The 7,951-nt window shown below is 34.2% G+C and overlaps 1 pseudogene; it reads right to left on the minus strand.

The window, feature by feature from the left end:
* Positions 1-2,127: 2,127 nt before the first annotated feature.
* Positions 2,128-4,193, minus strand: LOC149533561 (purine permease 3 pseudogene; annotated as a pseudogene).
* Positions 4,194-7,951: the final 3,758 nt, after the last annotated feature.

The following is a 7,951-nucleotide window of genomic DNA, read 5'->3' on the forward strand; positions in this document are numbered from 1 at the left end:
AAACATGGTAGAAATGATAGAATTCAATTGATACAATGCAAATCCCATGTAATTTGATGTACAATGTGTTGGGAATAAGACCTACCCAATTGCAACCTTTAAATTACAACAACAATCTAATATGTGATCTTGGTCGCTAAAGGGCTTAACCTCTAAATATTTTCTTCTAAAATTTCAACCTCAAGACATCAAGTACATTACATAGTAGTCATCAAAACACATAGGTTGACTAGAAGATTACAATCTCCAAAAGAAGAAAATGCATTATAACATATAGGCCCTATCCCATAGGGGAAAATCAACTACCACATAATTAAGAAAATCAAGGGATGTGAGCTTAGATATGGGTCCACACAAGATCCAAGGATTCACATGTAAAGCCATAAAAGATCACATGCACTCAAGAACTTCACATAAGAAAATTCCCATATGCTACACAAGTTGTCAATGAAGAACATGCCTCGAGATAGAATGAAAGAGAACATGTTAGTGATAAAACATTAAGAACTATGATCAAAGGTGTAAGATTCATGATAAGTCCACTCTAATAACCCGTGTTCACAGATGAAACAAACAAAGAACAACAAGACTATTCACACAATCAAGAAATTGGAAATAAGAAACAAAGAAAATATTTTGGATGATACTAAATTTCTAATGAACCCAAGATGCTCTTGCATCAAACACCCAAGGTAAATAAAGATTTGTCGTCCACATCAGGAACCCTATACATTTTGAGCAAAATAATACTATTCCTACTTAGATTGATAGATTCATGTACTATCTTCAACTAGTTTAGTTTGCTACTAAACCAAATACTCCATGTAACCCTTTCCTTTGCTACTCTTACTAAGTTTGTTATCTAAGATCTTCTCAATACCATCGATTTGCTTCTTAGGATATTTATGTTTGTCAATTGTTTCATCATCTAACTCATAATACTCAAAAATATTAGAAATGTTGAATATAGGTGAAATATCCATGTTATTAGGTAACTCAACCTCAAAAGCATTACCACTCTCAAACTTTCTCAAAATCTTACAAAGCTGAAACTTCCTCATTTTCAGCTTGTTATAAGTTCAAATAGAAAATTTATTTTTCTTCAAATGAATCATAAATTCATCACCAACTGTAATGTCCTTATGTCTTCTCACTTTATCTACTTTATCCTTGTATTTATGGTCAGTATGCTCCAAGTTATATCTCACTTCATCATGCAAACTCCTCATGAAATAAGGCTTTGCAAAGCTCTAAAATCAAATCTCTTCATGACCTTTTTTGATGGAATCTATTCAAACAAGCTTAAAATTTTACCATCTTAACTTGGGTTTTACATTAACCTTTAGCTTTTTTCCACGTCATAAGTATAAAATGACGAGAGATAGAAAGATATCAACCATTGCTCATTTGAGAAGAAAAATATCATTAAAATCAATGGGATTCTTATTTCGGTAAATATTTTAAGGTACTTTTTTGCTATTTATGAAAGATTTTGAAACTCTAAATTTCAAATGAATGTTTTCTACTATCCTTAAGTAGAAAAAGAAATCATCAAAATGATCATACTAACAAGAAATAATGTAAAATATATATTTTAGTTTCAAGGATAAATTTAAGAAGATAAAGTTGGATGATTGTATTTAATCACTGATATTTGTTATACACAAAAGTTGCAATGATATTCAAATCAATCACACAATACAATTTATTTTTTTTAAGTATATACAAATATCTTTGATAGAAACAAGCATATACATCATTTAAGGTTTGATCTCTATAAAATCAGCGAGATAGAAACTATGATGAAATTGCAATGTCATCTTTCTCACTGTCAAGACTTAGGTGCACTCCCTCTTTCTCTCTCGCCCCCTCTCTCTAAACATATAATCTACAAAAATCATAATAACTTCCAAGTACAATCTTTATGCTGAATTGAGGGTCACTTAATGAAAGTTATCCATTTCACAAAATTAATGAGAATGATCCATTTTACAAAATTGATTTAACTTTTATCTCTTATAATGTTATAATGTTGAAATCTTGTTAAATTTGATAGATGATAGATTCTTTAATCTTTTAACTTTCCCAATAGATCAAAACATAACCTATTTCAAAACTAAGAGAACATAGAAAAAACTAAACTTATATTTTCCGATTTAAAAATGAAAGCAATTTGGTTTACAAGTTACAAAAGTTGGTGTTGGTTGTCCGCCAGATAGATTGCCCATCTCGTTTTCGTCTCTCTTTTGCTCAATTGTTTATCTAAAACGTAGAATTTCACTTTTTCTGCCAATGATTTAATATTCTTCGAAATATTGACAAAATGGTAAAATCCCTCTTCAGATCTATACAGCAGCAATTATTAAATCAGGTGCTGAGGTAGCTATTACTCATTGGAAGATCAGAAGGAAAAGCACGCAACACTGAACAAACAGTGTAGACAAGGATCCTTGAAATTAATAAAATAGCTATCAACTTTGAAAGCATCATCTATTTATGAAGTTTCAGCATCACCATTATTCTCTTCAACACCCATTTCCAAAGATCGTTCTTCTGTGATTCCCGAGCATTCACAGTCATGACCAAGAATCTGTTGGCCCTTTAACTCTCTGACATCTGCTTGCTGTTTGGATTTCAAATATTCCCCATATAAATAAGAAGCAAAACCCCACAAAGCCATTACCAGAGCAAGGCCCTTCTCCCCGCTGAAATTCTCATGATATATAATAACTGCCAACACTTGTGTCACTGGAATGAAGACAGTTTTGAGGATGCCACTTAAGAGAGAAGATGTTAAAAAGATGACACCAAACACCCCAATGAAAAAGAGCTGCCATGAGATTGCATTACACACTAAACCAATGTAGAACTTAGCTTCCCCAATATCAGATGCCTTCGCCTCACTTGCAACGGTCTCAAAATCCTTCTTCACTACCATCCCAATTGTGCAGAAAACAGTTGCAGAGAATGACATGACGAGTTGCATCTCCATAACCAGAGTATATGTCACTCTGCACTTGCTTCTCTTGTACACAAGCTCAATCATGGGAAGAACTAACCCATAGAGCCCAGCTGCACCGATTGTCAAGAGAAAACCCAAAATGTACTTTGTGGTTGTGACCTCTTTAGGTTTGTCACTCTTCGTTTGAAAGGCAAGCAAAACAGAGCCCAAGGTGAGCAATATTACAGCATTGATTGAATAAGGGGTGAATTTCTGACGCACCAAGAGAAAAGCAAAGAGGGCATTGAAGGCAAGCTGAGTGGCATTCAACAAGGAGTATGTGGAGAGAGGAAGGTAGGAGACTCCCCATGCATCCATGTAATCATCCACCCCTGTTATCAGCCCAATCACACAGCATGCAATGAATTGGTAGAAAGTAACATGTTGAAGATGTGGGTGCCTTTTGTATTGTAGGAAGAGAGGCAGAATGAGAATGGGAAACCCTGCTGTTTCTAGCCAAGAACACAACCATCTACTAGAGCCACCATGGATGAAGTAAAACCTCAATGACAATGGCCCTGCTGTGGTGCCAATGCACAAGGCCAAGCAGTTCAACAACACCACTGTCCACTCCATCAAGCTCTTCTTCTCCTTCTTTCTCTCCCTTTCCTTCGGATCCATTGCTTATAAATCTAAAGGCAATGTTTATACACACACAATCAACTACAAAGGGTGGTCCTATATGCTATCTACCCTACATTCAGATGAGTTTAAATAATTAATTCATGGTGAATTCAGTGAATCCTAGAAACAGGGAATTCCCTCCAATCTTGCATACAGTAGAAGCTCAAATTCTAATGGCGAAGTTAAAGGTTCACAAAGAGTCTACCAGGATTGCTGAGTGCAAACCCCAACATCTAAAAGAGATGAGACCGGGATCGTACCCAGACAAATTTGACGAAATGGGTACCCTTCAATACTTGATTTTCAACCAAAGAAAGTAGACAAAAAACCAAGCTGAACCTCCATCAAAACAAAAAAAGATATATGTTTTTCTTTCCTTTGATCTCAATGAGCTTGGATTGCCACATATTGTCTGCAACAAAACATTCACACCGGCCAAGCTCTACAGTCATCAGTCTCTCTTTCGCCATATTTCACCAATAATCTCCATCTCATCATCTTACAAGTAATGGAAACTCTAGCAGTTTCCTTTATGGTTGTCTGAAACCTTGAGGAATGTTACTGTAAACAGACGCTAACAAAGAGAAGAACTTTACATTTAGCCTATTACGTAGGACATATAGTTTCTGAGGATTACTAAACAAACAATACAAAAGAAGACCAGACACGTAATTTTCTTTGATTTTTGAAAAAAATCTCTACTCTCAACCACTTTCTGAAAAAAGGGAATATTTGTAGTTTGCATCTAAAACTCTCGGGCAGTTGGTAATCAAAGTTATCGACCGCTACTATTGGCTACCCCTTCTCTACCTTTAAAGAGGTCACGACCAAAGCTCAAAGATGTTTCCTTTCAAATGTTTCCAAATAGAATTTATCTGCCTCACAATTTATATTTAATGTGAGTAGGTACCTGGAAATTTATATTCAGTGTGAGTAGGTACCTTCATAAGAATGTCTAATTAGATAGGGCATGTTAATTTTGTGTCTCCAACAAACTTATCTGAGAATTTCAAATTTATTTTTTCAATTTTTGTTCAATAATTTATTTGGCAAATTCCGTGTTTATAATCAAAGTTTGAAGGCTACAATAGCATGTTTTATTGTCAAGGTATCCAAAACATCTTTAAAAAGGTGAGACCAATGGTCATGCAAAATGGATGCATTCCATTCAATTAGGTAGTCATCATCAACAATAACAACTTTAAAGTCACAAGTTTTGGTACAACATTATAAAAGAAATTTAACATTTAATCAACAAGAATAAAATTGATAAGTAGGAGATATTCCACAGCTAGTCAAATTGTGATATGAATATCAGGATTTAACTGTGTGATTTTGAGTCAAACTCGATGACCCATGTTTCATGAGTAGTGATTCAACATGAATCCATCTCTCATGAGAATAAATGGAACACTTAACACTCATTGGATCTAGGTGATGCTCACAGGGGTGAAGCACCGGGACTTCCCGGTGCTTCACCCCTGTGAGCATCACCTAGATCCAATGAGTGTTAAGTGTTCCATTTATTCTCATGAGAGATGGATTCATGTTGAATCACTACTCATGAAACATGGGTCATCGAGTTTGACTCAAAATCACATAGTTAATGTTAGATTAGGTGAAAAACTAATCTCCCAAGAACACCTGCATGCATAAACCTGTCACATGGATGAAGCAAAGAATAGAGGCAAGAAAAAATCAAGGAGGCCAAAAAGCCAGATCCATCTTATGGACATGCAAAGAGCAATATCTCATATAATCCAATAAGTGAATGTATAAAATACAAAGAGGTGAATCCTTATAAAGGAATCACAAAACCCAAAAAGGGAAACTAAAGCCTAAAAAAGCTAGGGTTGCACAATATAATTAATAGAATATTAATTATATGCACCTACAAGATAGCTTAAGCAAACTAGAGTAATAAGCAACTTAATTAATTAAATCAAAGTGATTTAATTAATAAGTTAGAACAAATAATTACTCTAACACCCCCCCCTTAAGCGAAGCTTGGGAGGAAGCTAACCTAGCACAGCTATGAAAGAGAATTGGGTCCCGGCAACTAGGCCAGATCAGGTACCCAATCACAACAAAATCTCTATAAAGAGGAGAAATAGAGAAAACCACATGGGAAAAACCCTACTCCAAAAAGAGATAGCAAAGAATGTTCCAGAAGAAGGAACAAAGAGATCAGAAGAGAATCGTTGTTCGTGGTTTGTTGAAGCGTTTCAGAAGCTGCATTTTTCGGAGCAGTGGGAGGCTGTATGGACAACTTTAAAAAAAAAAAATTTTGGAGCACTTTGGGCTCAAACGGACGCTTCCATTGGATTCGGAAGGCCGTTTGCAGTCAAAATCCATATAAAATTTGTCCATTTTGGACATAGTTGGTATGGGAGGCAAATTTTTTTGTTCCTTCTTCTGGAACATTCTTTGCTATCTCTTTTTGGAGTAGGGTTTTTCCCATGTGGTTTTCTCTATTTCTCCTCTTTATAGAGATTTTGTTGTGATTAGGTACCTGATCTGGCCTAGTTGCCGGGACCCAATTCTCTTTCATAGCTGTGCTAGGTTAGCTTCCTCCCAAGCTTCGCTTAAGGGGGGGGTGTTAGAGTAATTATTTGTTCTAACAATTAAATCCTGATATTCATATCACAAGAATAAAATTATTGAAATTTACTCAATTATTGATTTTTTCACACACACACGAAATCAAATTCACAAACTTTTAAAGGTCTCATTCATAAAGCACTAGGAAATTTGTCAAAATCATCTACAAAAGTAATGACAAACTATTGGATTTATCGTTTTATGTTATTGTCAAATTTAGACATTATGTTTAAGTCCACTGTGAGATTTGTATAACCCTCTAAACCTTTTCTTGATTGTTTTAGTTGTTCATAGTAGTTGGGGATAACTCTTGCTCAAAATATAATTAGTTTTAAAAATTCATAAATTTCAAGGTTTTGTATTTTAGAAAAACAATAGAGACATCGATAATTTATCCGTAGACTTCAATTGCTATCAATATGTCTACATATAAAATAGTTCATATATCCTACTCAAATAGAAAGAGGAAGATAGTCTGCACATAATGTCAATATCAAATTACTAGATAATTCAATCAACTATCTAATCCAATTTCTACAATGTAAAATATATAATAATGAATTATAATACCAAATATATAACCAACATTGATAAAGTACCTAAAAGCCTTATACATAAGTGACAGTGTAATGTGAAATTATTAGATTGTAATTTTCTCTTACTAGATAATAAAATAACTAGACAATTTACTTTGGAGAATTTAGTTCATATTGGGTGAACTGCATTAAATCTTTGAATTTTATTTTTTCTCTAGTTTTGCATTATCTTACTATTGTTTAATGCTCATATTTTTCTTAACTCTAACAATACATATTGATGATGTTAACAATAAAGAAACATATATGATACTCTTATAAACAAATTTCAAATTTGTACTAGTCCTTTACCTTCTCATTCAACCAATACCATTGTGTATATCCATTCTTTGCAAGATCTATGGCTAGAAAAATGTAATAAGGATTTGATGAAGAAGATCTAAGGAAGATGAGGATGATCACATAGTTCATGGTCTGTTCAAGAAGTTCAAATGTTAAATTCAAAGTTTGTTACAAGATCTATGGCTAGAAAAATGTAATAAGGATCTGATGAAGAAGATCTAAGGAAGATGAGGATGATCACATAGTTCAATAAAGTTCTATTTTCTGATTGCCTAGATTCATTATATTTGGGAGAATTTGAGATCTATAGATGTAATTAAGTGGAAAAAATGGGACCTAGAAGGCCAAAGATAACTATTTAAGGAGATGATTGAGACCATTTTTGGTTGTTGGTTGAATGTTGGTTAAGTGTGAATTATAGTTGAAGTAGAGTGTAAGGAAACTTGCAATAAAGAATATAACCATTTCCACATAACCCATAATAGATCTAAAATAAATATGTAACCAAAATCCACATGCAAGAGAATAGACAGCATACCCACAAAAACTGTGTCACAAGATACACCTTGGGAAACCCTCATTGAGGGAAAAATCTAGCCTCCAAAAGCATCCATCACCATGTATTATTCAACAAAAATATCATTGCAAAAACAATTGTGGAAGTCTTCAATGCCTAGCCACAACCAAGAAATCTATGTGAACAAGCATGAATCCACACATCCCATGCCATGCTTCCAACCTTCACAAATGCTCCCTTGGCTCACCTGTCAAGCCTTGTTTTGCTCAACTCTTTCCCTTTTTTGCCTTATGTCTTCTCTCTCACCAAAAACCACCCTTGTGACTGCTT

This window comes from Cupressus sempervirens, chromosome 10 (assembly GCF_028749045.1).
Source record: "Cupressus sempervirens isolate cs-2001-9-10 chromosome 10, ASM2874904v1, whole genome shotgun sequence".
NCBI lineage: Eukaryota > Viridiplantae > Streptophyta > Pinopsida > Cupressales > Cupressaceae > Cupressus > Cupressus sempervirens.